The 20,176-nt window shown below is 39.8% G+C and overlaps 1 long non-coding RNA gene across 1 annotated transcript in view; it reads right to left on the minus strand.

Moving 5' to 3' along the window:
• LOC140712198 (uncharacterized) overlaps positions 1–19,292 on the minus strand; it is a 29,565-nt gene extending 10,273 nt beyond the window's left edge. The window contains exon 1 of the long non-coding RNA XR_012093691.1: positions 19,168–19,292. This is a non-coding gene — a long non-coding RNA (uncharacterized lncRNA). The remainder of the gene's footprint in view (positions 1–19,167) is intronic.
• Positions 19,293–20,176: the final 884 nt, after the last annotated feature.

Here is a 20,176-nt window from a genome sequence, read left to right on the forward strand (position 1 = left end):
GATTCATCTCACTGGGGCGTGTCGTTTCGGACAGTTGCCGCTGGTCCGCGGGTGCAGTCCGTCCAGCGAGAGCTGAAGCAGGGCAAGGCATTAACTCACCTGGGAAGCGCAAGGGGGAAGGGAACTCCTTTTCCTAGCCAAAGGAAATTGAGACACAAAACCTGGAAAATCTGGTAACTCCCACCCTAATACTGCGCTTTACCAAGGGTTTTAGCAAATGGCACACCAGGAGATTATATCCCACACCTGGCCCAGAGGGTCCCACGTCCACGGAGCCTCCCTCATTGCTAGCACAGCAGTCTCAGATCTAACTGCAAGGTGGCAGCGAGGCTGGGGGAGGGGCACCCGCCATTACTGAGGCTTAAGTAGGTAAACAAAACCCCTGGGAAGCTCAAATTGGGTGGAGCCCACCACAGCTCAAGGAGGCCAGCCTGTCTCTGTAGACTCCTCCTCTGGGGACAGGGCATAGCTAAACAATAAACAAAAAGCACCAGAAACCTCGGCAGAGGTAAATACCCCTGTCTGACAGCTTTGAAGAGAGCAGTGGATCTCCCAGCATGGAGGTTGAGATCTGAGAACGGACAGACTGCCTGCTCAAGTGGGTTTCTGACCCCTGAGTAGCCTAACTGGGAGACATCCCCCACTAGGTGCAGACCAACACCTCACACCTCACACGGTGGGGTACCCCCCTGAGACAAAGCTTCCAGAGTGAGAATCAGAGAGCAATACTTGCTGTTCAGCAATATTCTATCTTCTACAGCCTCCGCTGCTGATACCCAGGCAAACAGGGTCTGGAGTGGACCTCAAGCAAACTCCAACAGACCTACAGCTGAGGGTCCTGACTGTTAGAAAGAAAACTAACAAACAGAAAGGAAACCCACACCAAAACCCCATCAGTAAGTCACCATCATCAAAGACCAAAGGCAGATAAAACCACAAAGATGGGGAAAAAGCAGTGCAGAAAAGCTGGAAATTCAAAAAATCAGAGTGCATCTCCCCTCCAAAGGAACACAGCTCATCGCCAGCAATGGAACAAAGCTGGACGGAGAATGACTTTGACAAGTTGAGAGAAGAAGGCTTCAGTTGATCAAACTTCTCAGAGCTAAAGAAGGAACTACATAACCAGCACAAAGAAACTAAAAACCTTGAAAAAAGATTTTATGAATGGCTAACTAGAATAACCAATGTAGAGAAGTCCTTAAAAGAACTGATACAGATGAAAACCATAACATGAGAACTACGTGACAAATGCACAAGCTTCAGTAACCAACTTGATCAACTGGAAGAAAGAGTATCAGTGATTAAAGATCAAACAAATGAAATGAAGCAAGAACAGAAGTGTAGAGAAAAAAGAGTAAAAAGAAATGAACAAAGCCTCCAAGAAATATGGGATTATGTGAGAAGACCAAATATATGTCTAACTGGTGTGCCTGAAAGTGACAGGGAAAATGGAACCAAGTTGGAAAACACTCTGCAGAATATCATCCAGGAGAACTTCCCCAACCTAGTAAGGCAGGCCAACGTTCAAATTAAGGAAATATAGAGCCACAGAGATACTCCTCGAGAAGAGCAACTCCAAGACACATAATTGTCACATTCACCAAAGTTGAAATGAAGGAAAAAATGTTAAGGGCAGCCAGAGAGAAAGGTCGGGTTACACACAAAGGGAAGCCCATCAGACTGACAGCAGATCTCTCAGCAGAAACTCTCCAAACCAGAAGGGGGGAGGCAATATTCAACATTCTTAAAGAAAAGAATTTTAAACCCAGAATTTCATATCCAGCCAAACTAAGTTTCATAAGTGAAGGAGAAATAAAATCCTTTACAGACAAGCAAATGCTTAGAGATTTTGTCACCACCAGGCCTGCCCTACAACAGATCCTGAAGGAAGCACTAAACATGGAAAGAAACAACAGGTACCAGCCATTGCAAAAACATGTCAAAATGTAAAGTCCATTGATGCTAGGAAGAAACTGCATCAACTAGCAAGCAAAATAACCAGCTAATATCATAATGACAGGATCAAGTTCACACAAAACAATATTAACCTTAAATGTAAATGGACTAAATGGTCCAATTAAAAGACACAGACTGGCATATTGGATAAAGAGTCAAGATCCATCAGTTTGCTGTATTCAGGAGACCCATCTCACATGCAGAGACACACACAGGCTCAAAATAAAGGGATGGAGGAAGATCTACCAAGCAAATGGAAAACAAAAAAAAGCAGGGGTTGCAATCCTAGTCTCTGATAAAACAGACTTTAAACCATCAGAGATCAAAAGAGACAAAGAAGGCCATTACATAATGGTAAAGGGATCAATTCATCAGGAAGAGCTAGCTATCCTAAATATATATGCACCCACTACAGGAGCACCCAGATTCATAAAGCAAGTCCTGAGAGACTTACAAAGAGACTTAGACTCCCATACAATAATAATGGGAGACTTTAACACCCCACTGTCAACATTAGACAGATCAACGAGACAGAAAGTTAACAAGGATATCCAGGAATTGAACTCAACTCTGCATGAAGCGGACCTAATAGACATCTACAGAACTCTCCACCCCAAATCAACAAAATGTACATTCTTCTCAGCACCACATCACACTTATTCCAAAATTGACCACATAGTTGGAAATAAAGCACTCCTCAGCAAATGTAAAAGAACAAAAATGATAACAAACTGTCTCTCAACCACAGTGCAATCGAACTAGAACTCAGGACTAAGAAACTCAATCAAAACCACTCAACTACATGGAAACTGAACAACCTGCTCCTGAATGACTACTGGGTACACAACGAAATAAAGGCAGAAATAAAGATGTTCTTTGAAACCAACAAGAACAAAGATACAACATACCAGAATCTCTGGGACACATTTAAAGCAGTGTGTAGAGGGAAATCTATAGCACTAAATGCCCACAAGAGAAAGCAGGAAAGAGTTAAAATTGACACCCTAACATCACAATTAAAAGAACTAGAGAAGAGCAAACACATTCAAAAGCTAGCAGAAGGCAAGAAATAACTAAGATCAGAGCAGAACTGAAGGAGATAGAGTCACAAAAAAACCCTTCAAAAAAATCACTGAATCCAGGAGCTGGTTTTTTGAAAAGATCAACAAAATTGATAGACTGCTAGCGAGACTAATAAAGAAGAAAAGAGAGAAGAAACAAATAGTCGCAATAAAAAATGACAAAGGGGATATCACCACCGACTCCACAGAAATACAAACTACCATCAGGGAATACTGTAAACACCTCTACGCAAATAAACTAGAAAACCTAGAAGAAATGGATAATTTCCTGGACACTTACACTCTCCGAAGACTAAACCAGGAAGAAGTTGAATCCCTGAATAGACCAATAGCAGGCTCTGAAATTGAGGCAATAGTTAATAGCCTACCAACCCAAAAAAGTCCAGGACCAGATGGATTCACAGCTGAATTCTACCAGAGGTACAAGGAGGAGCTGGTACCGTTCCTTCTGAAACTATTCCAATCAATAGAAAAGGAGGGAATCCTCCCTAACTCATTTTACGAGACCAACATCATCCTGATACCAAAGCCTGACAGAGATACAACAACAAAAAAGAGAATTTTAGACCAATATCCCTGATGAACATCGATGAGAAAATCCTCAATAAAATACTGGCAAACTGAATTCAGCAGCATATCAGAAAGCTTATCCACCATGATCAAGTGGGCTTCATCCATGGGATGCAAGGCTGGTTCAACATACGCAAATCAATAAACGTAATCCAGCATATAAACAGAACCAAAGACAAAAACCACATGATTATCTCAATAGATGCAGAAAAGGCCTTTGATAAAATTCAACAGCCCTTCATGCTAAAAACTCTCAATAAATTCGGCATTGATGGAACGTATCTCAAAATCATAAGAGCTATCTATGACAAACCCACAGCCAATATCATACTGAATGGACAAAAACTGGAAGCATTCCCTTTGAAAACGGGCACAAGATAGGGATGCCCTCTCACTACTCCTGTTCAACATAGTGTTGGAAGTTCTGGCTAGGGCAATCAGGCAAGAGAAAGAAATAAAGGGTATTCAATTAGGAAAAGAGGAAGTCAAATTGTCCCTGTTTGCAGATGACATGATTGTATATTCAGAAAACCCCATTATCTCAGCCCAAAATCTCCTTAAGCTGATAAGCAACTTCAGCAAAGTCTCAGGATACAAAATTAATGTGCAAAAATCACAAGCATTCTTATACATCAGTAACAGACAAACAGAGAGCCAAATCATGAATAACTCCCATTCACAATAGCTTCAAAGAGAATAAAATACCTAGGAATCCAACTTATAAGGGATGTAAAGGACCTCTTCAAGGAGAACTACAAACCACTGCTCAGTGAAATAAAGGAGGACACAAACAAATGGAAGAACATACCATGCTCATGGATAGGAAGAATCAATATTGTGAAAATGGCCATACTGCCCAAGGTAATTTATAGATTCAATGCCATCCCCATTAAGCTACCAATGACTTTCTTCACAGAATTGGAAAAAACGGCTTTAAAGTTCATATGGAACCAAAAAAGACCCCGCATTGCCAAGACAATCCTAAGCAAAAAGAACAAAGCTGGAGGCATCACGTTACCTGACTTCAAACTATACTACAAGGCTACGGTAACCAAAACAGCATGGTACTGGTACCAAAAGAGAGATATAGACCAATGGAACAGAACAGAGACCTCAGAAATAATACCACACATCTACAGCCATCTGATCTTTGACAAACCTGGCAAAAACAAGAAATGGGGAAAGGATTCCCTATTTAATAAATAGTGCTGGGAAAATTGGCTAGCCATAAGTAGAAAGCTGAAACTGGATCCTTTCCTTACTCCTTATACGAAAATTAATTCAAGATGCATTAGAGATTTAAATGTTAGACCTAACATCATAAAAACCCTAGAAGAAAACCTAGGTAATATCATTTAGGACATAGGCATGGGCAAGGACTTCATGTCTAAAACACCAAAAGCAATGGCAACAGAAGCCAAAATTGACAAGTGGGATCTTATTAAACTAAAGAGCTTCTGCACAGCAAAGGAAACTACCATCAGAGTGAACAGGCAACCTACAGAATGGGAGAAAATCTTTGCAATCTACTCATCTGACAAAGGGCTAATATCCAGAACCTATGAAGAACTCAATCAAATTTACAAGAAGAAAACAACCCCATCAAAAAGTGGGCAAAGGATATGAACAGACACGTCTCAGAAGAAGACATTTATACAGCCAATAGACACATGAAAAAATGCTCGTCATCACTCGCCATCAGAGAACTGCAAATCAAAACCACAATGAGATACCATCTCACACCAGTTAGAATGACAATCATTAAAAATTCAGGAAACAACAGGTGCTGGAGAGGATGTGGAGGAAGAGGAACACGTTTACACTGTTGGTGAGACTGTAAACTAGTTCAACCATTGTGGAAAACAGTGTGGTGATTCCTCAAGGATCTAGAATTAGAAATACCATTTGACCCAGCCATCCCATTACTGGGGATATACCCAAAGGACTATAAGTCTTGCTGCTATAAAGACACATGCACACGTATGTTTACTGCGGCACAATTCACAATAGCAAAGACTTGGAATCAACCCAAATGTCCATCCGCGACAGACTGGATTAAGAAAATGTGGCACATATACACCATGGAATACTATGCAGTCATAAAAAAGGATAAGTTCGTGTCCTTTGCAGGGACATGGATGCAGCTGGAAACCATCATTCTCAGCAAACTATCGCAAGAACAGAAAACCACATACCGCATATTCTCACTCATAGGTGGGAACTGAACAATGAGATCACTTGGACACAGGAAGGGGAACATCACACAGGGTCCTATTGTGGGGAGGGGGTAGGGGGAAGGGATAGCATTGGGAGATATACCTAATGTAAATGACAAGTTAATGGGTGGAGCACACCAACTGCACCTTGTGCACATGTACCCTAGAACTTAAAGTATAATAATAATAATAATAAAATTGGTGCAGGAACAATTGCAAAAGGGACACATAGAGCCTACTTTCTCTCCTTGGAATTCTCCTGTGTTTGTTATTAAGAAAAAATCAGTGAAATGCAGAATGTTAACAGATTTAAGGGCTGCTAATGCTGTAATTCAACTCACGGGCATGCTGCAACCTGGGCTGCCCTCTCCAACCATGATTCCAAAATACTGGCCTCTAATAGTAATAGATTTAAAAGATTGTGTCTTTACCATTCCTTTAGCTACCCAAGATTATGAAAAATTTGCTTTTACTGTTCCTGCTATAAATAAAAAAGAACCAGTGGACAGATACCCTTGGAAAATATTACCAGAAGGCATGTTAAATAGCCCAAGTATTTGTCAAACTTATGTTGGAAATGCTATTAAGCCAGTTAGAGAACAATTCAAAAAATGTTATATTATCCATTATATGGATGATATTTTATGCACAGCTGAAACTAGGGAGGAATTAATGCTGTGCTATAAACAGTTAGAAAAGGCTGTAACTGCAGCAGGGTTAATCATAGCTCCCAATAAAATCCAAACTTCTACTCCCTTTTAATATTTAGAAATGAAAGTAGAACAAAATACTATTAAGCCTCAAAAGATATCAAAATTATCTCAAAAGAAGAGATAATTTAAAAACTCTAAATGATTTTCCAAAATTATTAGGTGACATTAATTGGATTCATCCAACTTTGGGCATTCCTATTTATGCTATGTCTCACCTCTTTTCTGCCTTATGAAGTGATTCTGATCTTTTTTTTTTTTTTTTTTTTTTTTGAGACAGAGTCTTGCTTTGTCACCCAGGAGTGCAGTGGCGCAATCTTGGCTCACTGCAAGCTCCGTCTCCTGGGTTCACACCATTGTCCTGCCTCAGCCTCCCGAGTAGCTGGAATTACAGGTGCCCACCACTATGCCTGGCTAATTTTTTGTATTTTCAGTAGAGACAGGGTTTCACTGTGTTAGCCAGTATGGTCTCGATCTCCTAACCTCGTGATCTGCCCAAAGAACTTCAATTAATTGAAGAAAAAATTCAACAGGCACAAGTGACTAGAATTGACCCTATGCAGCCATTACAGTTTTTAGTTTTTTCCTACTAAACATTCACCTACAGGAGTTATTGTTCAACAGAATGATCTTGATCTGGTTGGGTGGCTTTTTCTACCTCACAATACAACTCAAATGCTCACTCTGTACTTAGATCAAATTGGTGTATTAGTAGGACAAGCAAGGCTGCGCACAACAAAGTTAATGGGCTATGATCTGAATCAAATTATAGTTCCATTAAACAACAAATTCAACAATCGTATATTAATTCTTAGGAATGGCAAGTTAATTTGGCAGGTTTTATTGGCATTCTTGATCATCATTATTCTAAATCCAGAATATTCCAATTTATTAAATTAACATCATGGATATTGCCTTCCATTACTCAAAAAATCCCTATTGAAGGGGCCATTACTGTTTTTACTGATGGATCTAGTAATGGAAAGGCCTCATTTGTGGGACTTCAACAACAAGTTTTTCAAACTGAGTTTGCAGCTGTGAAAGCAGTGTTAAAAACTTTTAAACAGCCAGTAAACATTGTTTCTGATTCAGCCTATGTAGTGCAAGCCACGCAAAATATTGAATGTGCCTTAATTCAAAATGTGACTAATGATCAACTTAACCTTTTATTTCATTCTTTACAGCAAGCAGTATGACAAAGGCATTCCCTTTTCTATATCACTCATATGAGAGCACATACTAATCTCCCAGGCCCTTTAACTAAACTTACTCAAAGGATGGATAATTTTACGGGGAAAAGGATTTGCTTGTGTCTCCCCAGGTAACAATCAGGTGCCTGTATGGGTGCCCACCAAACATCTGAAGATCTATCATGAGCTACAGCAGGAACAGAAGACTCTGGGAAGAGCCAAAACTCCCGATACAAGTGATGGCGCAAATAAACATCTCAGAGACAAAGGAGAAAACCAAGAATAGTCGGCAAATTGTCCAACATGGGGATAAATCAAGAAGTTGGCACAGATGGCAAAGGACAACTTGAAAGCACAGAACAAACTAAAAATAACCAGTAACCTGATGGTGGCCATGCTGGCGGTACTCACTGTGGCAGCAAGCCTTCTTACTATAGGAGCAACTCAGAATTCCACTTATTGGGCACATGTCCCATTTCCCCATTTCCTCCTTTAATTAGGTCTGTGAGTTGGATGGATCCTGTTATTGAGGATAACATCAACGTCAGCACCTGGATGCCTATGCCCATAGATAACCGAGGGCCAATGCATCCTAATGAGGAAGGGATAATAATAAATATATCCACAGAATATAAATATCCCCCAGTATGCCTGGGACCTGCTGTTGGATGTTTACAGATTGACACACAGGCCCGGTTGGCAGTAGTCCCCAAAAAAATAAATCATGGGTTGCTTTGCATATGATTTTTGGGGCATAGTTTAAAATATAATCATTCCCATCCTAAAACTCTGCAGTTCCATCTGAATAAGTTCAAATATAAACAAAATAGAGTTTAGTTTAAAGGTGTGGATACTTGAGCTTGGGAAGATTGTATAGCAAGTAAGGCTGAGGTGCTACAAAATAATTCCTATGGAATCATCATTAATTAGTCTCCTAAAGGGATCTTTAAAAAAATTGCACCAGAAGACCTTCTTATAGAACAAATGTAATAAGCCAATGGAACCACTGGCAATTAAATCATACACAATATATTCAGACAAAAGCTGAGGTCCCTATCACATGGAGTCCTACTGGCATTGTCACCCCTAGTCCAAAAATAGTATCTCCTGCCATAGAACACAAACATTCTGAATTATGGAAATTAGCCATGGCTCAAAGTTTAATCAAAATTTGATAGGGTAAATATAACAAGTATAAAGGGGAGGGAGGTAAAAATAAATATGCTCTTTCTTTTCTTTCTAACAGGACTTTTTGGATTCAAAGTTGTGTCCAGTCACCTTTTGTGCTAGCAGTAGGAAATGTTACTCTTGATATAAATACACACTTTATTTCATGTCCTGAATGTCATTTATGTCATTTTTTACATGCATTAATTCAACTTTTAATAAAAATCAGACTATCCTAATAATTAAGCCAGGGAAGGAGTCTGAATCCCTATGTCTTTAAATAGACTGTAGGAGGCATCTCCATATATAGTAACTGAAATTCTTAAAAAACTTTTATCCCATTCAAAAAGATTTATAGTTGCTCTCATAGTTGCTATAATTGGCTCATTGCTGTTACTACTACTACTGCAGTAGCTGGTGTGGCTCTACATTCATCTGTACAAACTGTTAAATTTGTCAATAAATGACAAAAGAATTCCACAAAACCATGGAACTCTCAAACTCAAATAATTTAAAAAAATAGTTAACCAAATTAATGATCTCTGTCAGACAGTGATTTGAATGGGAAATCATAAGTTTAAAAAGTAAAATTCAAATGCAATGTGATTGAAATACCTCTAATTTTTACATGACTCCTCATCTGTATAATAAAACGGCATGAGTGGGAAAAAGTGAAGAGACATTTAAAAGGTCATACTGGAAATTTATCTTTGGATATTGCAAAATTGAAGGAACAAGTATTTCAAGCCTCTCAGGCACATCTGACACCAATGCCAGGAAATGAAGTGCTTGAAGGAGCTGCAGACGGATTAGCAGCTATTAACCCGCTAAAATGGATCAAGACACTTGGAGGCTCTGTGATTTCAATAATGATTGTGTTTTTAATCTGTGTTGTTTGTCTTTATATAGTCTGCAGATGCGGAAGCCACCTCTGGAGAGAAAGCTGCCACCGAGAACAAGCAAAGATAGCTGTGGTAGTTTTGCAAAAAAAGAAAAGGAAGACATGTTGGTAGAAGAGCTGAGGCAGGACTGGCTTGTCTGTCATAATATAAAAGAGTCTTGGAAGATGTCCAGGGTCCAGGGTCTAAAACCCCTCAGGTCCAGGGTCTAAAACCCCTCATGGCCTTTGGAACACCAAGCTCTGTGCCAAAGGGTGGAAGCCTGCCCTGCCGCACCACAGATCTAAGCCTAGGGCATAAAACCCCTCATGACTTGGATGGATTTCAGAGCTCAGGGCATAAAACCCCTCGTGGCCTCTGGAATGTACACAGACTTGTTGGTTGCTCTCCCAGACTTGTAAACATGTTCTCTATTATCTCAAGCAGCAGAACATATTCTATGTGCATCAAAGAAAATGCTAAACTGTCACAGCTATGCTTGATGCACTGCTACCTTTCTACCCTCACATCCTCACACCCTCACCTGTTTACCTCCACATCCACACATCCACACCACCTGCTTCTTTGTTTGATCACCAATAAATAGTGTGGGATCCCAGAGCTGGGGGCTTTCACAGCCTCCATACCAGCGTTGGCCCCCTGGACCCACCTTATGTACTCTTAACCTGTCTTTTCTCATTCCTTTGACTCCGCCGTACGTCGTAGCCCCCACGTCCTGGTGTTGGGCCATACAATTAACTTTCACCATTGGGACATTACAAACATAGTGTAAGCAGAAGTTTGATTACTTCTTTTGATTACTAGGCCTCTTGGAATGCACTTTCTTAGAATCCAGTTGCCAGTCTGTGAAGAAGCCAAGCAGCCACATAAAGATGTCCATGTAAGAGTTAACCAAGGAGCCTGGCCAAAAACCCCTGCTGAGCTCCCAGTAGGTGGCCAGCACAATATACCAGCCTTGTGACCTTGCACCTATCTCAGTACCCCAGCTGACACAACACTCCATGAAGCAGAATCACCTGGTCAACTGATACTGTTTGAAGCTGTGTCCCCACCCAAATCTCTCCATCTGAGATCTGCAATGTTGGGGAAGAGACCTGGTGGGGTGTGATTGGATCATGGGGACAAATTTCCCTCTTGCTGTTCTCGTGAGAGTGAGTGAGTTCTCATAAGATCTGGTTGTTTAATGGTGTGGAGCACCTCCCCCTTCACTTTCTCTATCCTGCTTCACAATGTGAAGATTGTTCCTGCTTCCCGTTCGCCTCTGTCATGATTGTAAGTTTCCTGAGGCCTCCCCAGCCATGCTTCCTGTACAGCTTGTGGAACTATGAGCCAATTAAACCTCTTTTCTTTATGAATCACGTAGTATCAGGTAGTTCTTTATAGCAGTGTGAGAACAGACTAACACATCAACCAAAGAATTATGAGAAATGATATCCTGTTAGTATTTAAACCACAGGATTTTGGAGTGATTTATAAAGTAGCAATAAACCACAAAAATGCAAGACTATAAGAAAAAAACAAAAGACCTATCTAATCTGGAAAATCAAGGAGACTTTTCCAGAGGAATCAATAATTTACATAGAATCTGGAAGAAATAAAAGTATGAGTTAACTTCCAAACAGAGAACAATGTCCATAATGGCCTATGTTTGAAGGGAAGCAGATGCACTAAAAAACAGAATGGAGATTATTCATTTTCTTTTCTTCTGTTTGTTTGTTTGTTTTTTGAGACAGAGTCTTGCTCTGTCATCCAGGCTGGAGCACAGTGGCATGATCTTGGCTCACTGCAACCTCTGCCTCCTGGGTTCAAGTGATTCTCCTGCCTCAGCCTCCTGAGTAGCTGGGATTACAGGCACCCACCACCACGCCCAGCTAATTTTTGTATTTTTAGTAGAGCCTGGGTTTTGCCATGTTGGTCAGGCTGGTCTTAAATTCCTGATCTCAAGCAATCCACTCACCTCGGCCTTCCAAAGTGCTGGGATTATAGGTGAGAGCCATCATACCCAGCCTAAAAAACAGAATGGAGATCATTTTCTTATGCATTTTTGCCTAATTATAAAACAGGCCAGACATGGTGGCTTATACCTGTAAGCACTTTAGGAAGGAGGCCAAGGCGGGAGGATCACTTGTGCCCAGGAGTTTGAGACTAGCCTGGGCAACATAATGAGTCTCCGTCTATATAAGGAAAAAAAAATGTGTGTGTGTGTGTGTGTGTGTGTAGAGAGAGAGAGAAAGAGAGAAGCAAACGTGTGCATACATTTATTTTATACAACCATAGTATACTTAAGAAGGAAACAAAAACCCAGAGCTAAAACTGATATGTCTAGTCTTGCTTATTAATACAGACTAGCTATTATGAGCCATCTGTGACATATCACATTGTGCTGGGACCATCTGCAATATTCCTAATCTAATGGTTTAAATGACAGCTCACACCCTCATTAGAAGATATTAGCACCTCAAAACACATTTGTTGGAAATAGCAAGGTACTGATCCCTTCAGATGCTATCAAGTGGCTGCACTGTAAACTAATGCACATCCTAGCAGGAACAAAGGGAATGCAGACATTGAGCCCCTTCTGTGGACCAGGACATGTGACAGACTCATACATTCTTTCATCAATCTTCTCAGCAATCTAAAGGGCAGGTATTATTTTTCATTTTTTACTTACTAAAGAAAGTAAGGCTTTTAAAGTTTCATTAGCTTGATCACACAGCTCAAAAGTAGTAGAGCAAAGTCTTAAATCCCAGGCTGTCTGCCTCCAAAATCTGCATCTATAATAGCTGTTGTTGGTTGCCTTCCCTGCTCCTACTTCCCACTTTCTTCTAGACGTTTTTCAACACCCATATCCTCCCATGCAGCCAGTGAGCTTCAAGGGTGACTCTCTTGCCTACAGCAGTCATTTTTTTTTTCAGACAGTCTCTCTCTGTCGCCCAGGATGGAGTGCAGTGGTATGATCTCAGTCTCCCAGTTTCAAGCAATTCTCATGCTTTAGCCTCCCGAATAGCTGAGACTACAGGCGCATGCCACCATGCCCAACTAACTTTTGAATTTTTTTGTAGAGACGGGGTTCCACCATGTTGCCCAAGCTGGTCTCAAACTCCTGAGCTCAAGCACTCTGCCCGCCTCGGCCTCCCAAAGTGCCAGGATTACAGGCATGAGCCACCATGCCTGGCCCTCCAGTAGCATTTCTTAGCAGCAGGTGCAACTAGCACTTGGGGCTGACCAGTTCTTTGCTCTGCAGGGCTCTCAGGTGCATCTTACGATGTTTAGCATCCCTGACCTCCACTTGCCATCATTCTAACAACTCGAAATGCCCAGCATACACTTGTATGGCAGTGCTCAGCCTGAGAATGGCCAGTTGAAACAGAATGCCGTGCCTCCTGCCAATGATGGGTTCAGGAACTTACCCAGCAATTGGTGAGCTGCCCCATGAAGGGGATTTCCCTGCCACATGGAATGATCCATGTGCTTCCCACAACCTCAGCACTGCACAGTAATCCTATCACTTTTGATATTCTTTCTCCCATTTTACAGATTAAGAAACTGAAATACACATGGAATCAGCGGCATGGCCAGGTCATATGGTCAGTAATTAATGAAACTGGAGGCTTAATATACTGCAAAATAAAATGATGGGAGTGACCTGAAGATCCAGATTGGATCCCAGGGCCAGAACTGGATAGTAATTTGATTGAATTTGTTAAATTATCTAAAATGACTGTCATCACAAGTGGGGCTAGTCAGCCTTAAACCCTGAAAAAAGGAAGGTCTCAGAGATAAAAAGCAGTATTTGCTATTAAAACATGACTCACGGTTTAGATCTCAAGAACTTCAACCACAAAAAAACTTGTTTTAAACATGATTCATGGGAGTTTTTCATTCATCAAAGTATTTGCTACTTGGGCAAAGCCATTAGGGCCAGGGTTATAAATGCCTGTAGAGGCCAAAGAGATAAATGGCGCTGTTCAGAGTGAGACAACAGGGTATGGTTAGGGCTGATGAAGCAAGAGAGTGAATGAGCTGATTGATGTTTTTCCCTAGAAAGATCATCCCTAAAGTGAGATGGGTGACTCACGTTCTCTTAGCTTAAGGTCATTAAATATTCCATAGACATTATTGTCCAGGATAACAAAAAGCTACTTGCACAAATTTAAAATATCCCTGTCACTGGGACAATGATTTTGCATCGCAATTTGACCTTCTGCTTTTAAAAATCAGACTCATAAACTAGGTTAACATAAGTCCATTCCTGAAAGATGGATTCACTCCTGATATACAGAGAAATCAGGTTTCTAAGCCTGATTTACTATACATAGCAGCCTGTGAGCTCCCTTGGGAAACACAATATATCCTTGCTTTGTGAACATAAAGCATACATCATTTCCTTGTGGACAACAAATATGTTTTTCTTATTTGTTATATGCTGACGATTTTAAAATTTGTCTGTGGAGGTCACAACTCTCATTAGTCAAAAATTTTAAAACCTGTACCAGGCTTGCTGTAAAAATTAGATGATTTAAGGTAGTTTGTTAAACATTTTTTATTGCATTAAACTTTTAGGAAATTTTAAGAGTAACTGTGAGAGATTCAGTAGATATATAGGTAAAGGACACAAGCATGTAATCTACAAAAGAGGAACTACAAATGTCTAGCAAATACTTGAAAAAACATTTGGCCCCCACAATTATACCAGCTATGCAATATTTCTATCTCAATCTCAGGCCACTCCCCCAAGCTCCATATTCAAATGTCCAATTGCTCATCCGAGATCACTTAGAAGCCTACTGGCATCTCAATTCAACATGTCCAAAACAGAATCTTTGCTTCACTCTCCTTTTTCCCATATACCTGATCTTCTCCTACCTCAAATAATTGCATTACTTTGTTCATTAGGCAAAATATACAGGAATCATGGTTACTTTTTTCTCCTTCCCAGTTCTTCCATACAAAGTCTGTCACTGAGCTGGAACTGGTGATGTCCTGGACTCTTGGGTGCTGCCTGGACCCACCCAAATGCCAGAAAAGGAATGACTTGATTAAGTTCCTTGGGGAGCTAGATTAAGCAGATACCCTTTCTCTTGTTTCACACACACAAAAAATTCTTGCCCTCCTAGAAGTTCACCTCTCACAACAACACCAGCCAAGCAGAAGAGGAAAAGAAGAGCAAGTGTCTAGGGGCCCTGATTTGCCTGGACACCCATCTGGCTGATTTGGGGTGGCCAACTTGAAACAGCTTTTTCTCCTCCAAGCCATTTTCTCCTGTTCTCAGCCAGCTTCTTGCAACCATGAGGTCAAAAAGAAAAACAAGTATCTTTGTGCTTTGACATTTGTGATGGGCAAGGTACTCTAAAATGCAGGGTTCAGGGCAGGGGCCCCTTTCTTCTGAGATCAAGAAAGGCACTGAGTCTTTTTTTTTTTTTTTAGACAAGGTCTTGCTCTGTCACCCAGGCTGAAGTGAAGTGGCAGGAACATGGTTCACTGCAGCCAGTCTCAGTCTCCTAGGCTCAAGCAATCCTGCCACCGCAGCTTCCCAAATTGCTGGGACTACAAGCACATGCCACAGTGGCCTGCTAACTTTTTTTTTGTTATTACTATTGTAGAGACAAGTTCTCACTGTTGCCCAGGCTGATTTCAAACTCCTGGGCTCAAGCCGTCCTCCCACCTCAGCTTCCCTAAGTGCTGGGATTACAAGCAAGATGCACCACTGTACCTAGCTTTAATTCATTTTATCATTCATCTTTATTGCTTTCATTGCACATGCTGTTAACTTCTTATGAACTCTTTGTTCTAATAAATAAACACATCAAGGTTTTCAATAAATAAATCAGGAGTCTATAAATTCTTACTAGTTTCAATAGAAACATTGCCGCTAAAATGGTGTATTCTAGCTGTGTGAGCTTTTGGAAAATGTTTTCATTTTCTTTATGTTTGAATGTTCTTCCAAGTCTTTGAAAATACACATTCTGAGTTGAAAAGCTTTATAATAGGTAAAACTCATTAACCCATATACTTTCAATGCTGGGCACAGCAGGTGTGGTAGGTAGAAATATAAGATGACTCCCAAGATTTTTGCACCCTGGCATACACATATATTTTTCTAGTTGTTGAAACACTAATTTAGGTGCTGCTGTAAAGAGATTTTGTAGATGTGAATAATGAAAATCAGTTGACTTTAAGATAGAAAGATGATCCTAGGTGGGCCAGATCTATCAGCTGAGTCCTTAAAGGGAACACCACCCTTCCTGAGAAAGAGATTCAAAGCATGAAGGATTAAAATTGAGGGAGATTCTCTATTGCCGGCTCTCGAAATACAGTAGGTCATGTGGTAAGTTGTTCAAGTGGCCTCTAGTTGCTGAGAGCAACTCCCAGGTAAGAGCCAACAAGGAAATAATGACTGCAAGGAGATGAATCTGGCCACACTATGTGAGCCTGGAAAGGAACTCTGAGTGCCAGAAGAGGATGCAACCAAGCCAACACCTTGAGTTTAGTCTTACGAGATCCTGAGTAGAGAATCCAGTGACACCATGCCCAGATTTACCACAACCCTAGAGGCTAAAGGCAACACTCCCTTATTATCTCACAATGCTGTATTGTCTTTAGCCTCTAAAGTTATTTAGTAATTTAGTAACAAAAAGCAAATCCAGTAGAGCATGCTAATATTAAGATACAACCTCTATATCATATGATGCAGTGTGAATCAGCACAGTAGAGACTGCAGTATCTCTGGAAGTCATTTCTAGACTGGATAACTCTTTGCAATAATTCAACTACACATGTAAGTGATCAAATTAATATATCTTACAAAACTAAATGTATCTTCAACAATACTCTTCCTTAATCAGTAACAAAAAAAAAAAAAAAACAAAAAAACCTGTGGATATTCTCTAACACCTCTCAATACAAGGGAAAGTGTCATAGATGGAAGTGAAGACTAAAGAGAGACAATAGAATTCACTGATTAAGGTTTAAATATCTTACTTTTGTGACTTTTTATTTGCAAAAACAGAAAATTGATCATGTGAACACATTTGTATTAAAAGATGTTCCTGCAAATTAGGGGCCCTGAAATTAGCTTCATTAGGTTCATGGTAAGTCTACCTCTCTCTTTATCCATAGCACTTGGCAGAGGGCCTGGCATCTGAATGACAGGTCTCAAATATTCTTTCTCATATGATTACATTAAATAAATCATTACATTGTTATTTACTTAAATAACTTTACATTTTTCTGAGTGAATTAACACTACTTGAAGGATCCCTGTAAACTGAGTCCACTTTCAATTTCCTATCTACTGGGTCATTTATAATAAAACATGTTACATGTATACTTCTTCATCTCTGCTTATTTCTAAGAAAGAAAAGGTAAGTAATTTAGTTTTTGTATTTCAATTAGTAATTCAATAACCTGTCTGGTTTTTGTTTTTTAAGAGCAAAATAGCTTATCTCAGAGTTCAGATCAGACAATCTCACCACTGGTGTTTGGATTCAGTGTCTTTTGAGGTGAAGTGAAAGAAGAACCTTTCAGAAATGCATGCAGTTAATTCAAAGAGAGGAAGAAGGATCTAGTTCTAAAGAGGTTTTTGTCTATAATTGATTTTTCTAATGGAAAAATCAACAAAAAGTATAGTGTATCGATGCTGAATACTCCACTCTTTCAAACAGACACTTTCGTATTATAATTTGTATCAGATATAGTATCAAGAAAATTAAAATGCCCATTTACTAAGAGCAAAAAATGTTCTTCAGTAAGTCTGGTAATAAAAACTGCAAGATAAGGTTTCAAAATTACATAAGCCTGCAGTTCTTCTAACAAAGATTACTAAACTGTAGTATCAGAAAAGGTACTTTTGGGGAATCAAATGATAGTGAAGCTTCCCTCCTGGTTTATACCTTAAACTTGCTTAGCCAAAGGCAGTGCTTCCTACCACCCCCATTTAGTGTAAATTTTGTTAGCCTAAAACTTAAAATGCAAAATGCTGCACAATATACAATGTTATTCATAATAATAATAGCTGCTATAGTATTTGGATATAAGAGTTTTCACAGGCAGGAAAACATTCAGTTTCTAAAAAATGATTCAAAGTTCATGAAAAAGTATAAATAAATGGTTTACTCTGTTGTTCACATGAATCCCTAAGGACGTGGAATGGAAACAAACAGCATTTATTCTTAAGAAAAAATCCTTTTTAGGAGCTACTTTGTCTTTGTATTCTAGCCTCAAAACAATTGCTTTGCATGTAACTTTTTTAAAAAACTGAAAAAAATATGCTTTATCTTCCTTTTCTGACTACACAATTATTTTTTTCTTTTTTTAATCAGAAAGTCATTGCTTGCTAATGACCACACAATTATTGTTGCTGTTGTTGTTTAGAGACAGGGTCTCACTCTGTCACCCCAGCTACAATGCAGTGACACAATCATAGCTCACTGTAGTCTCAAACCCCTGGGCTCAAGTGATCCTTCCAAGTAGCTAAGGCTACATGCCGCTGTGCCTGGCTAATTTATTTTAATTTTTTTATAGATGGGGTCTTGCTATGTTGCTCAGGCTGGTCTGGGATTCCTGGCCTCCAGCAGTCCTCCTGTGTAGCTGGGATTACAGGCTTGAGCCACAGCACTAGCCTAAAATAATTATTTTTCAGTTCCTTATTTAAAATATTCTTAGCAGGCTGGGCACAGCGGCTCATGCCTGTAATCCCAGCACTTTGGGAGTCTGAGGCAGGCAGATCACTTGAGGTCAGGAGTTTGAGACCAGCCTGGCCAACATGGTGACACCCCGTCTCTACTAAAAATACGAAAAGATTAGCCAGCGTAGTGGCACTTGCCTGTAATCCCAGCTACCAGTGGGGCTGAGGCAGGAGAATTGCTTGAACCTGGGAGGCAGAGGTTACAGTGAGCCAAGATTGCACCACTGTACTCCAGACTGAGTGACACCGTGGGACTCCATCTCAAAAAAAATAAAATACAATACAATATTTCTAGTAGTATATAAAACCAAAATCACAACAAACTTCTTTATAGGCTAATCCGTTCATAATAAAATTGTATTTAGATAGATTACATGAAAGTGATTTGACTCAAAATGTATCTGACTTCAGACGATATTTATTAGATTATGTTTTTATTTCTTTATTCAGGTTTGTGGCAGCCAGCTACCAAGGTGGCTCCCAATGACCTTTGCCTCTGGCATAAATGCCCATGTGTAGTCCCTTCCTACATTTTATCACAGCTGGTCTGTGGGACTAACAGAATACACCAGAAGTGATGATATGCAACTTCTGAGGCTAGGTCATATAAAGACATTGAGGTTTTTGCCTTGTTATATGTCAGATCACCCTCTCTGGAAGAAATCAACTGCCTTGTCATGAGGATACTCACATAGTCTTACAAAGAAGTCCGTGTGGCAAAGAACTGAAGGTCTCCTGCCAACAGCTGGGTGAGTGAGTCATCTGGGATGAAAATCCTCCAGCCTCAGTCAAGCCTTCAAATGACTGCAGCCCTGGCTGAAAAATTAAGTGCAACGTATGAGAGACCTTAAGGCAGAATCAGCCAGGTAAGTTGCTGCTAGATTTCTGATGCACAAAAATTGTGTGAGAGATCAAATGTTTATTGTTGTTTCAAGGTTGTGCAGTATTTTCTTGTAATCTGAACATTTGTAGAGGTTTCTGAGAATTGATCTCCAGATTCCATAAATTGGGAAATTTAAAAGAGCAGTGGAAGTACAGCAATTATTCTTGCCACAAACCTGAATTAACCTTACAGATTTTTTAATATGAGTCCTGAGATATAATTTTACTTTTTGGAGAACAGACTTATCCTTTTAATAGCTTAACTTTTCTTTTTTAAAATAAAAATGTTTGGAAAACTAGATTCCTATTTTCTCTATATTAGAAATGAAATTTGATCCTGTGGTGGCAATTTTTCTCTCTCTCATTACATATGTTGGAAATTCTGATAACGAGAATGTTAGAAGCAGAGATAAAGATTATATAAAAGAGGGAGGAGACAGAAAAAGGGGTGAAATGTAATCTCACAATTCCCTGCACCACTTATTTATTTCCTAAGATCTTGTCTCACACAAAAGACATCAGAGACAGAAAGTTTTCTCTGTCCACATCTCCCATAGGGACAAAGATAGCTTACCATTTCTTGGAAAATAAAGAAAAAATGAATTTTTCTTTATCAAAATTTAAACACCAATTAGGGATAGAGGTTAAAATTAATTGAGACATCTCTAAGAGTAACAAGTACCACTACTCTGGGCACATTGCCCATGGGGTAGCCCTGCTCCACAAGAAGCAGTAAAGCCAAAACAAACAAACAAAAAACAAAGAGTAATGAGTAGTTCTCTCTTTAGCACCACGTGAAGTATATTTTCAATATCTCA

This window comes from Chlorocebus sabaeus, chromosome 8 (genome assembly GCF_047675955.1).
Source record: "Chlorocebus sabaeus isolate Y175 chromosome 8, mChlSab1.0.hap1, whole genome shotgun sequence".
Lineage (NCBI taxonomy): Eukaryota > Metazoa > Chordata > Mammalia > Primates > Cercopithecidae > Chlorocebus > Chlorocebus sabaeus.